Source organism: Toxorhynchites rutilus, chromosome 2 (genome assembly GCF_029784135.1).
Source record: "Toxorhynchites rutilus septentrionalis strain SRP chromosome 2, ASM2978413v1, whole genome shotgun sequence".
In the NCBI taxonomy this organism is placed as follows: domain Eukaryota; kingdom Metazoa; phylum Arthropoda; class Insecta; order Diptera; family Culicidae; genus Toxorhynchites; species Toxorhynchites rutilus.
In genome coordinates, this window is record NC_073745.1 from 74,649,745 (window position 1) to 74,663,180 (window position 13,436).

Genomic DNA, 13,436 nt, shown 5'->3' on the forward strand with positions numbered 1-13,436 from the left:
TACTCAAAAATTGGAAATCGAAATGAAAAAAAATTGATCTACTAAATATCGATCCAAGATTGCCCAATCCTAGCGTAACAGTTCGGCTGAAAAGTTTATAAGGTAACACAGTAAAACTATTTTTTTTACAAAATTCAATTTTATTTTTCAACATAATTGCCTTCGAGGGCGATACAGCGATTAAAGCGATCTTGCAACTTTTCGATACCATTTTTATAGTACTCTTCCGGTTTTCCCTCGAAGTAGGCCTCAGCTTCGGTTATCACTTCATCATCGGTCTTAAATTTCTTGCCAGCGAGCATTCTCTTCAGGTCTGCGAACAGTCGCTGGGGGCCAGATCTGTAGAATACGGTGGATGCGGAAGCAATTCGAAGCCCAACTCATGCAATTTTGCCATCGTTTTCATGCTGTAACTCACGAACCAATCGACCGATTGCTGTCAAATTTTGACACGTATCCATTGAAAGACGGTGCTTTGTGATAGTCAAGTAGATCTTTGCAAGAGGCGCCATCTAGACGTCAACCTTATGAACTTTTCAGCCGAACTGTTAGATGCTAGTCCCGGGATTTTTCAACAGATGGCACCACTAAAAAATGAACAAGATTCATTTCGAGAGGTTCATCTGTCACTAGCTTATGTGTGAAGTTTCATGACATTTCGTTCATTTGTCAGAAACTGCAGTTGTTTAAGTGTCACTACCTGAGTATTCGTATATAAAATGGAGAAAGAGGAATATCGTATTTTGATCAAACATTTTTTTGATGGGAAAACTCCTGAAAAATCAATGTAGTGGTTAACAAGATATTATACTCCTTCTGCTCCTTCAAGAACAACAGTTGATTTAGTGAATTTAAAATGGACCGTACAAGCACCGCAGATGCACCTCGCTCTGGAAGGCCAAAAGAAGCTACGAATACAGAAATCGTAAAACAAGTGCATCAACTCGTTTTGAACAATCATAAAGTGAAGTTACGCGAGTCAGTTGAGGCCGTAGGTATTTCAAAAGAACGAGTGGAATACATTTTGCATGACATTTTGGACATGCGAAAGCTATACGCGCAATGGGTGCCGCGTTTGCTAACCATCGACCAGAAACAGCGACGCGTTGATGATTCAACAGCCGGTTTGGTGTTGTTAACGCGTGACGTGACAATGGATGAATCGTGAATTCATTACTACACTCATGAATCCAATAGACAGTCTGCAGAGTGGCACTGAGAAAACTATGTTGAGAAATAAATATAGCTTTGTCCAAAAAACGATTGTATTCGAAAAAAATCCCGGGACTTTTCAGCCCATGTAGCATATCCCCGTTCACCGCGAGCCTCTAAGGAAATAACAGCGGCTTGAACATTCCTTTCTCACTGATCGTCAGCCATAGAAGGACTTCCTTCGGAAACTTGGTGTAAGAGATATATTTGATGGCATTGCTTATCTTCTTGGTCGGGAACGTAAAGTATTCGGACCCATGCCAGTCGATGCTATCTAACGCCAAGTAGGTCTCGTCATTCATTATGACCACGACGTCGCACTTTGCCGGAAAGATGTTTTTCAATCGTTACTTTAGGGCGATTGCCTGCTGCTCAGACGCGCAGAAGAATGTCCATTTTGGTCACTTCTTAATGTTTGGTCAGTTGTTTCGACCTCCCGGTCCAAGGCGCGAAAGGATAAGGCCACCTTGATTTCGGTCTTCTTCTTCAGCTTCCAGCACTCTACACGCAAACTAGCGTTGTCAGAAAGCATTTCGCTTTCGACAGAAAACATGCCGTTTCGTGCCTTGAAGCGTCAAATAGGCAAATAATGTCATCTGTCCCCCAATGCTTTAAAATGTTTGTATGTATTGGAAGCAGACATCTCTTTCTTTTTTCTGGTTTCATCTTTTTTTGGGATTGTACCCAAAAAAAAGTCCAAACGACGACAACGGGGATCGAACCAAGACCGGCTAGGACGCAAGACTGTTTTACACGACCACGCTATCCGCATAACTAATTATGCTGTTCGGCAAATGCGTGATAATATTGCACTTGATTATAAAATGAAGTTGGAAAGGGTCTTCCAAGAAAAAAAAAGGATCACATGAAGAAGAGCAATATCTATCTCGGTCTGGGCCGTGCATGTGGCAAAGTATGCGGAAAGCTTATTTGTTTTTTGTTTCGCTCGCTCGTATTAATCTTATATTGCTGTACCATGTATATTATACAAGGGCTTCACAATATTTGAGAGTCATGACATTTTCTGTTATGTTATGTCTCATTTCATGTCATAAATCGGGATGATAAAACCAAGGCGCCTAGAAGTATATCCTAAGGTGAAGCCGTTTCGACACTAAGTTGGTTAGGGGAGCGGTATATGAAGTATATACCGTATATATATATATACGGAAGAAAGCAGAAGGGGAATTATTAGCTTGAAGCGTGAAAGAGACAGACTGATCACGAGCGATCTTAAGCACAATACGATATTTGTTTACAAGCAAAACTGATAGCTGAAGAGTAGTTTTAGCAAGTTGGCTAACCTTATGATATTAGGACAATCGTGCAGCACCATCAGACAGCCGGCACAACGATGCCGCCTTTCTCCAGAGAGGAGAGGTTGTTGTAAATGCCAGATCGACTATATCTGGCGAACACGAAGTACATCACGATGTCTAACTTTTTTGCTCCGGGTAGAGCTGACAGTATAAACAAATCATCGAGCGTAGTTGCTTAACTGTTTTCGCCATGGCTGCTACAATAAACTGATAACGCTGTCATTTTATTTCTGTACACAACAGAGTTGCTCCGATTGGCGAAGCATAGGTGTTACCATCAGATGGCAAAGTAATCACATGAACAATCGTTAAAGTCAGTAAATTTTTAATGCATACATTACCCGTGTATTTCGATGTCGAAAAGTCACACTTTCATAACTATTTTTCTGCGAACGGGTTTTGATGAATTGGACATCACTAGAATCGGGAATTCTTTGTTATTTGTTAGATATGATAAACATTTGAATTTTCGAATCCGTAAAAGGTTTAAATTCAGAAAATAAGAAAGCATTTCCATTGTCCCATACATTTATTCTACGCATTTGTGTGCTTATTTCCCCCTGCTGTCAGAAAGCTGCAAGTTATTGTAACAGAAGCTATCGGTGAGACACTAAATATTTTCGGAGATGAATGAATCAAAAGATTTAAAGTGTTTGATCACAAAGAAAGAAAGAAAGAAAGAAAGAAAGAAAGAAAAAAAAAGAAAGAAAGAAGCAATTGATCATATCGCTTATTACCAAGCATGTATCTACTGAGAAAAAAGTTCGCCACAACAGCTGTTATAGCTATGATACAAAACAGGAGAAAACTTTCGCATTGCTATTAGTTCAGTGCTGGCATTTATATGAGGCAACAGATGGCGATGTATGATCAGCTTGTGTACACTCCGTCCAACATCTATAAGACCACCCTGATTCTATTTCGTTGCAACACAAACAGTTAGAATGTCAACAAGATACATTCATACATTGTTGAATGCTTAGAACAAAGTATATTTAACATCAATTTCATTCAAAAGAGTTGTTTGTTTATTTATTGTGCTTAAATATGATAATTTTAGCTGTCCAGTTTTTATAAGACAACTTCAAAATTCATAAGTATTATCAATGAAAAAATCATAAAGATCGGCTGATTTACATGTCAATAATTGGTAACCTTGCCATTTCGACTAATAACCATGAAAATTCGTGTTGGAATACTATTCACCAAATTCTGCTGAACGGATTTCTCGATATTTTTCCATTTTTCTGAAATTGCGACCTTGAGCTCTTCAGTTGTGGTGTACCGTTTTCCCTCAGTGTAGATTCTGCGTACAAGGATCCCCCTAAGATTTTCAACAGGATTCAAGTCGGGAGAGCGAGCCGGCCAGTCCTATGTAGTTCTACGTCAACAGTGCGGTCGTATGCGGACACAATACCCTTGTAATTATTCTATCGACCGAAAAAATTAAAGCAGCAGGAAGACATGTCGTGGGAAATCAATTCAATGGCAATTATCTTCAAAAATTTACTTTAGCGCCACACGATGGTATCCGTTTAGCCAAGGTTTGGCCATAACTCGCAAAAAATACTGGTATGAATATTTATGAGTTCTCATGGCCGAGTGCTTTGCGATGTAACAAAAATAGAATGTGGTTATATTTTTCCCAATTCAAACGTTTGTTGAGTCCTCTTTTCAAAATGTTTATTGAGATATAAACCCTTCTCCTACGTACAACTTTGAACTGAACATGTTTCTTTTACCTTTTTCAGTAGTTGATACAATTGTTGGTCATCGAGTTGTTAGTCAGAGAACGCTACATTTGGAGAAGACCGGGGATGGACTTCCCATTTCAACATTCCAAATATGTATTGATTATTTTTGCTACATGAAGTAGAGCAAAATTCCTTTATCCATTTTTCATTACTGGAAATGTTTCAACGTGGCTAGGGATTTATTGTAAACTAGCTGACGCGGCAAACTTCGTCCCGCCCACAATAGCTTTGCTAATTTATATAATTTCGAACACTTACGTTCTCCGAAAACTATTTCTCTGTGCGCGATCCATATTCGCAGTATATAATTTCTTTTTTAACATATACACCTGACGCAGACTGGGACAGATCAATCCTAATACTGACTGTACAAATTCGTTGCTCCGTTCTTGAGTTAAATCGTGAGGAACAGACACCAAATCATTTTTATTTATAAAGATATACAAAACATGCCAAAAAATTACTTTCCAATTTTTCATCATTCCGAATGATTTTCATAACTTTTTTAGTATATAAACCTGACGCAGACTGAGGCACTTCAATCCTGATACTGACTGTTCAAATCCGTTGCTCCTTTTCTGAGGCAAATCGTGAGGAACGGACACAAAATCATTTTTATTTATAAAGATATACAAAACTTGCCAAAAAAATGACTTTCCAATTTTTCATCATTCCTAATGGTTATCATAACTTTTTTTAGTATAAAAACCTGACGCAGACTGAGGCACTTCAATCCTGATACTGACTGTTCAAATCCGTTGCTCCTTTCTTGGGTTAAATCGTGAGGAACGGGCACAAAATCATTTTTATTTATATAGATTCTAAAGACAACAAAATATAATAAATGGTTCATAGAAGTTAAGTATGAAATTAACACAGTTGGACATTGTGTTAATCAAAAGACTGAAGAGCCGAATTGTATACTTGTGAACCGACAGAACCATCTTAAACAAGAAAATGTTCAGTCAGAAGTAGATGTTATAGACATACAATTAAATACAATCTTTCAGAGAATGTTCAATGAAAAACGAATGCGATTCACTTCGATTACATATGAGCAGATTGATGCTGGATAAATTTTCTCTATTCAAATATCTATCATGCGTCTCTTTCCAAAATTTTACTGTAATGTCACACACAACATCGGATAATCCACGCTCAAGTTAAGTCTATGAAACATCACCACAGACGTAGCTTGACAACAAAAAATCCGAGCTTTACGAGCCGTGTGAAAATGACATTTCTCAACATAACTTCAGCGATACCACCCGAATTCACAAATATAAATTCATCTCTGGTGGAAATAACCATATTTCAAACATTACGATCGCCATAAAGCAGTCATTCGCAAGTCGTTCGTTGAGTTCGCCAGTCATGTACTCCGCACTTCCTTGGAACAATCAGTTTAAATTAGGCCATAACAATTCACGGAGAAGAGAATGCACTCCTCTTCCGCCCCTGGAAGAGCTATACATTTTTAAAGCGCTATTATCAGCGATATTTTATGAGCGCAGCGTCGGTTGACTCCGAAAGGAGTCGAGCGCCGGCAACGATGCGATGGTATGTCCTGATAAATCTGATACAAACAACATAATTCAATTATGGCGGCCAAGTAAACGGCAGCCCCGGCAACAGTGTGATATAAACCAGTAACAGTTACCCGGTAACCTGTGCACATAACCGGCAACCGGCGGCACACAGCACATTAGATTGTACCGCTGAGATAAGGTTCAATTATGGCACGCAAGCTGGTGGAACCGGGCGTGGAATGTCAACCTATCCGCTGGCCCCCAGAAGAGTATTTTGTTGGAAGAGAGGGTGCTTGCTGCGTCCAGCCAGGTGATGAACTCACCATTCTAATTCATGTCCCTTTCGCATTTCGGATTCCCTGCAAATTTGACATGTGAGCACTAACTGAATGGCCTAAATTTTCTGCATAGATGTATTTCATTAGATTAGAACAATTCCACACGGAATCAGATAAAAAAATCTGGAAAATGAATAGGTATATGGATACAAGAAGGAGAGAACCGTTAAGCTTAGGATAAGAACTTACAAATGGGGTTCCACCATAGACGAATTTCATGTCAACTCGTCTTAGGAGTTGGTAGCACCATCGCAGAAGGCAGTGCAACGTTTTGGGTGTAAATACATTGGTTATTTAAGTATCTTTTCATATTTGAAATTTCATAAAGGCATTCATTCAAAAAAGAATTAGATTACTTTTTGAAAAGAGCCAATGTTTTTTCTTATGTTTTTACAAAAATTTATAACTCAAAAACTATAATACCTGCAAAATTTCGGCCAAACGATGAAATGTAGGAAATTATTTGAATTCATAAGAAATACCGAAAAACAGGAAGTGGGTTATATCTATGGTATAACCGCAAGGGTGACGTAGGACTATATTGGAATTAGAGATGATTTATTTGAAGTTGAATCTAAATCCATTCTGAATGAATTAATAAATGAATATTTGGGGAACTTCGAAAACGAGAGCGTTACGTTGGAGGCACAAGGTTTTATGCATCCAATATAGGATACGAAAAACCTTGTTCTGAAGAATAATCTTCAGAAGCTTTCCTGCTTACTGCACTTGATTGACAAATCACAAACCCAAATGTATTATATGGATATTTTATGGATAGAAAACATCAAAATAAACTCTTTCGCTTGAATGTAATTTTCAATTCCAAGGGGAACTGGCAGATTATTTTCCAGCAACGATTAGATATTTCCACATTTTCCTCGATACTGGAAGCCCACCAGTGGTTAATGCTAACTCGATAACCATCTGTTAATAGCACTTGATTGAAACATATTTGGTCACAGTGTTACATGGATAGAAAACATTCAAATAAACTCTTTCACATGAATGTATTTTTAAATTCCCAGAGGAACTGGCAGATTATTTTCAGTAACGATTAGATATTTCCACATTTTCCTCGATACTGGAAGCCCACCAGTGGTTAATGCTAATTCGATAACCACCTGTTAATAGCACTTGATTGAAAAATATTTAGTCACAGTGTTACATGGATAGAAAACATTGAAATAAACTCTTTCACATGAATGTGTTTTTAAATTCCCAGAGGAACTGGCAGATAATTTTCCGGATCTTTCTCGATGCTGAATGGCATCCAAACGGAAAGAATTCCGTGCGTGTATGTGTGTGTGTAGCGGCTGCTTCGATGGTCACCTTCTCTTCTCCTGAAGGATCGGCTTCTCTGTGCTCCCTCACAGTTTCAAACAAACTGCTTGCGTTTCAGGGCAGATCTCGATCCTTCGCTGTCCAGCACCCTCAGCAACAATGTTGTCTTGTCGATGTCGTCACGAAAAATGAATGCGTCTCACCACCAGAATATGGCTTAAGTATGCTTTTTGTGCGTGATTGAATCGAGAGAAGGCGTGGTTTACGATGGCAATTTGGAAGGCAAACTAGAGGGGAATGAACTCTCTGAGCTCGGAACTTTCAGCGACTGAGCAATAATTGATTGCGGGCGCATACAATATTGTATACAGAAATATCCTACTGATGGGGAAGAATAATCTTCAGAAGCTATCCTGTTATTTGCGATTGATTGAAAAATCACAAAACCAAATGTATTTGGTTACAGTGTTACATGGATAGAAAACATTCAAATAAACTCTTTCACATGAATGTATTTTTAAATTCCCAGAGGAACTGGCAGATTATTTTCAGTAACGATTAGATATTTCCACATTTTCCTCGATACTGGAAGCCCACCAGTGGTTAATGCTAATTCGATAACCACCTGTTAATAGCACTTGATTGAAAAATATTTAGTCACAGTGTTACATGGATAGAAAACATTGAAATAAACTCTTTCACATGAATGTATTTTTAAATTCCCAGAGGAACTGGCAGATAATTTTCCGGATCTTTCTCGATGCTGAATGGCATCCAAACGGAAAGAATTCCGCGCGTGTATGTGTGTGTGTGTAGCGGCTGCTTCGAGATCTTCCCGGGGAACCGTTTGTGGCATCACTCTCCTCCTGATTGATTCCCTTCTGGCCTAAGGTGCACAAATAGGCTCTTGGTGACACCGTTCATCCGCGCTTTCATGATAAACGAAGAGCTTCACCACAACAGCGACAACATGCTCCAATCGCTGTTCAATTAGAACTGAGTGGATTTCCGAGCGCCACTCGCTTATATACCGATTGGTGATTTCAATAGCCTGTTTTGAAAGCAATTTTAAGACTATTGAAACAAGTTTTTGGATCAAAAAGTAACAAGTATAGAACGCGTAGACATTTTATCTTTCGAATGAAGTGTTTATCATACCATTTCGTTCAGTTGTTTAGGAGCTATTAACGCTCAAAATTTCGGTCTCCGGCGTAACGCTTTCGTTTTCGAAACTTTGATTTTACACCCCGGTATAGAAATGAAAGACGTAGTCCTACGTCAAAAAACATCAATCAAAAACTGCTACCGTAGTTTTATAGAACATGTAATTAACATTTAATTGACAAGTTTTGCCGTTTTCGTTAGATTTTGTTTACTCCCTTACATGACTTCTTTAATGTGTGCAAATATGCGTTGACAAAAATAAAAGCCTATCCCAAAAAATAATACCAAATCAATCATAACCTTTCAGTAACCACAATGAGGTACATATCGAGGTGGAGCATTAGGCGAAATATATGGAAGGAACAAAACAATGTTGAAACTACTCACGGTTGCATGGTGATTTGAGCCAAAATTCTCATGAAATCATTCAACTGTTTGTTTTTTAACAGTTGACAATTGTATCGTGGCTTATTTCAATTATTTATGTGGAAAAAAGGTCCAGAGCACAGTCGCATGCTTAATTCTCGAAATCACTAACATTTTCGGTGAAATTTTGATTAATTGGCGACTATTCTCTCACAACATATACACCGACACTGAGAGTATTCGAAACATCAACTTCATAACGTTAAAATAATGATACATCGTTTGTTTCTTTGAACGTGGGGGAGTGTAAATAGCACATGGAAATATCACTTTTATCCATCTTTTTCGACGCGATTTCACAAATATTCACTGCACGCTATCATACTTACCTCATATTCAGCGGGAACTTTGAAAAAATGTGCGTTTTTAATTGATCAATTCCTGAAAATAGCATTTTACATGGATGCGGTGGCAATCAAAGATAAACACAACGACTGACGGCACTATTTGAGAAATACTTATGGCAGCGCATGTTATGTCTCTCGAAACTCTGCCATCTTCATTACCTTTTTCCAGGACATTGCAGTAACCCCATATTTCTTCATGTTATGACAGTTAGAGCTATGCGGTATTGTTAGCAATCGATATTGATGCGATTTTTTGTTGTTTACATTGTATAATAAACAGCATTTTCTCAATTTTGTTTGAATAAAAATAAATTTGTTAAGTAAAAATAGCAATTTCATGAGTATTTTCTATAAAAACATAAAGCAAATATATAAAGCAAATAAGTTAAAAGTATCAATATTTAGTGTGACCTCCTGAAGCTTAAATGACCTGTTGAAGACGTTTGGGTATAATTTCGACCATGTTCTGAGGTGATGAAGGTTGATTTCGTTCCACGCCATCTGGAACGTCCTTATTAGTGACACCATATTTCACCACTTTGTTTTTGAGCATGGCCAACAGGTTCTCAATCGGGTTGAGATAAGGACTATATGGTGCCCATTCAAGGGGTTTTATTTTGCATGAACGGAAATAGGATTTGGTCTTCTTAGCAGTATGCCTTGAGTCATTGTCCTGTTGGAAAACGAAGCTGTTTCGTAGGCCAGTTTTTCGAAGCGATTCCTTCAGGTTGTATTTAAGGATGTCAATGTAGACATCTGCTGTCATGATCCCATGAATTCGCACCAAATTTCCAACACCAGCCCAGAAAAAGCATCTCCACACCATTACATTGCCTCCTCCGTGCTTGACTGTAACCTACAAATGACGTTCCTGCAATCTTTCATCTTCCTTTCGCCACACTGTTTCGCGCCGCTTCTTGTTGAAAAGCTCAAATTTCGATTCGTCAGTTCAAAGTACTTTTTTCCAAAAGTCTTTGGGTTTGCTAACATGTTTCCGGGTAAATTCCAACCGTTTCAGTTTATTTTTCTTTGCTCATAAACGGACGTTTTTGTGAATCTGCTCTTGAGTTCATGCCCAGCTAGTCTTAATCGAGACGGTTTTACCCAATGGCTGATTCTTTTGGAGATCTCTTCTCTTCTCGGATGATTCGATGATCCGTCTGGCTATAAGTCATTCCACGACGGCCTCTTCCAGATCTGTCAGCTAATGTTTTAAATTGTAAAAATATGAGTGAAAATTTTTACTTCATGTTATTTCATTACTTAAAACATGTAGTTCTGAACTTTATCTAACCATTTCTATATCAATTTTGCGATGTTTCCACTAAAACACAATCGGCCATCAGGAATGACGTATCCGATTACATCTCTTCCGTATGATATGTAAGAGCTTTAACTGCTTAAGCTGCTGCTTGATAATCCAAACAACCGAAGCTCAAACCCCGTCGTAGCAATTTTCTTTACCATCACTACAACTCATTTCAAACATTTATATCCTTCCCCACCAAAAGTCAATTGATTAATTCCTATTTTCACAAACATAAATGTTTATATATGCATACAAAAATGGTGATTCCCGGGGCTAAACATTTTGTTTCGATATCTTCCGCTATTTGTTAAACCTAAACACAGAACATGCAGGAAAAAATGAAAGATTTCGAATGCTTATAACTCGAACATTTCTTGCTGCATCAGACGGATGATTGTATCAATTGATAGGGGATATTTCTACGCATCTATCGTAGTTAATAAAATGTTATTTTTCATTAGATAAATAATCGAATAACTGTAAAATGTTAAGCGTTAGCTAAACGCCCTAACTGCCTCGTTTTGATTGGCCCGATTTACGTTTTCCCCAACATAGCCATCATAACCAAGCAGTCTTTGGTAAATCGGCATTGAAAATATATAAAAGTAGAGGGATTTTTGTTCTCACCATAATGTATTCCCTAACACAGACTTCAAAACCAAGCAGCGTTGGAGAAATCGGCCTTGCAAATACATGAAAGTAGGGGGAGCTTTTGTTCCTCCCGAAATGTGTTCCCTAACAGAGATTTCTAGACCAAGGTGCCTGGAGGATATCGTCATTGCAAATTCATGCAAGTTGGTGACATTTTTGTTCCGACTGAAATGTGTTTCCCTAGACAACGCTCAACGGTTCAATTATTCAATATTGCATTGAAGGATATGCCTTCATATCTTCTGCTCACTGAATTTCTACACATACCATTTGATGATTAGGCAAAATGTTGATAACCATTTGCTGCGAGAACGCCTATTGATTAAACAAGATGCGTTCGACGTTCATGTCAAAATCGAAACTGAGTACCTGAAGTTCATCAAATCAAGCAAATTCGCGGTTCGAGAAGTTCTTACACCTGACAGATGTAAATTTCAGAGGGAAATGTAAAATAATATAATCGTTTGATAATTCTTTCGTTCACATATTTTTTCCTAGGCATCAAAAAAAGATTTCCTTTCCTAGGCCGTAAAAGACTGTCATTAAATTTACTTGTAACGAAGAACATAATCTATCACAATGCATGAATTGACCTTACATAGTATCTGTTCAATCTTTTTACTCACAAAGGAAATATATTGAATTCAATTGAATTCGGAAGATGTTTCATTCAATCAAAAATTTAATCAATACAAACAAATGATTGCTAAGCTAATGTAGTTCCACGTCATTCCATTTTTTATGAAAATTTCAGTTTTGTAAAAAAAACAAGACCCCTTTTCAAAAAGTATTCTATTAGTCTAAATACTTCAAATATGCAATGCAGCTTAGATGACCAATATCTTTACACCCACAGCGTTTCACTGTAATCTGTGATATTGCTGCCAATTGTCAGTCGAGTTAGCATGAAACTCGTCCATGTGTAAAACTATTTTCGGTACCAGTTTTATAGCTTTGTAAGGTCTCGAAGAATGAACACATTCAATGAATATATTTGAAAAAAAAATGAATGAACCAAATGCCTAATATTTTAAGATTAAAAAAATATTTATTATTTCAAATATGTATGCGTAAGTTTCCTAATAATGTACTTTATGTTACACCACATTACGATTAAGCGATAAGTTTTCAGGCTTTGATTTTTTTAGAAATTTGCTAGTGTTTAAAACGACATTACAAAAATATTCGCAACCAAAATTGATCATACGATAATTAGAAATGAGGTTTTGTGTTACCATATTACAAAGTTAAAGAAAATCGAAAAAAAATCAAGACGAATAGACGATTTTTAGTGGAATTGCTCAAAGATACTAATGCAGCAAAATAACAGTTTTCACAAATAATATTATTTCAGAGAGAGCACAACCCAGCTTTACATACCGGTCAATGTAAAGTGAAAACAATTTTCAACACATTAGCATTTATACTATTACAAACGATCGCATCTCAACTTCAGATTCTAGCACCCATGAGTCCTATCAACGTTCCTCAACGTTGAGGGAATATCGTGAGCTCCACGCGAGAATAATAAATTTAGCCACCTTTGGTCAATCGCGTCCTAGCCCATTTCCCAGTCCCGCCCCCCTAACTCACACCGGATTGCGGTCCGACCAATCGAAACGTCAGACCCGACCGCGTTTGTGGCCTCCGTAAACAGCAATTATATGTAGCAGCAGTTCCGACGGCGTAAAATTATGCACTCGCGCGAATTGCACCTGCGTGTGACTGAATGTATAAATAGTTGAATGGATGATGTTTATGAATTGTTTGTAATTCCACAGAGCGATAGCTCTGGTAGAACAGAAAACTGTGGTTCGGAGGAGAGTCATTTTGTAGACGGTAGCTTACATCGCCAAAATGGTAATCAATAAACCACAGTGCATAATTATACTGTACAAACCCATTCTCCCGCAAGTGAGTCCCACCGAATATTCGAGGAAGGAAGTCCATCTATTTCTGACATGTTTCAGATTCCGGTCGCACCGTGTGAGCATAAATTCCCCCCCACAACAGCTATCCCAAAACCGTTGACTCGTTCCGCCTTGTGTTCTGTTTGTTGTACATATATTGTAGTATTCGGTTGGGTCACCCTTCCAACCACAA

At 37.9% G+C, this 13,436-nt stretch overlaps 1 protein-coding gene across 11 annotated transcripts in view; it reads left to right on the forward strand.

Annotated features, from left to right (window-relative positions):
• The window catches only part of LOC129771373 (uncharacterized), a 284,948-nt gene that overhangs the window by 219,062 nt on the left and 52,450 nt on the right, over positions 1-13,436 (forward strand). The gene's annotated exons all lie outside the window — the stretch shown is intronic.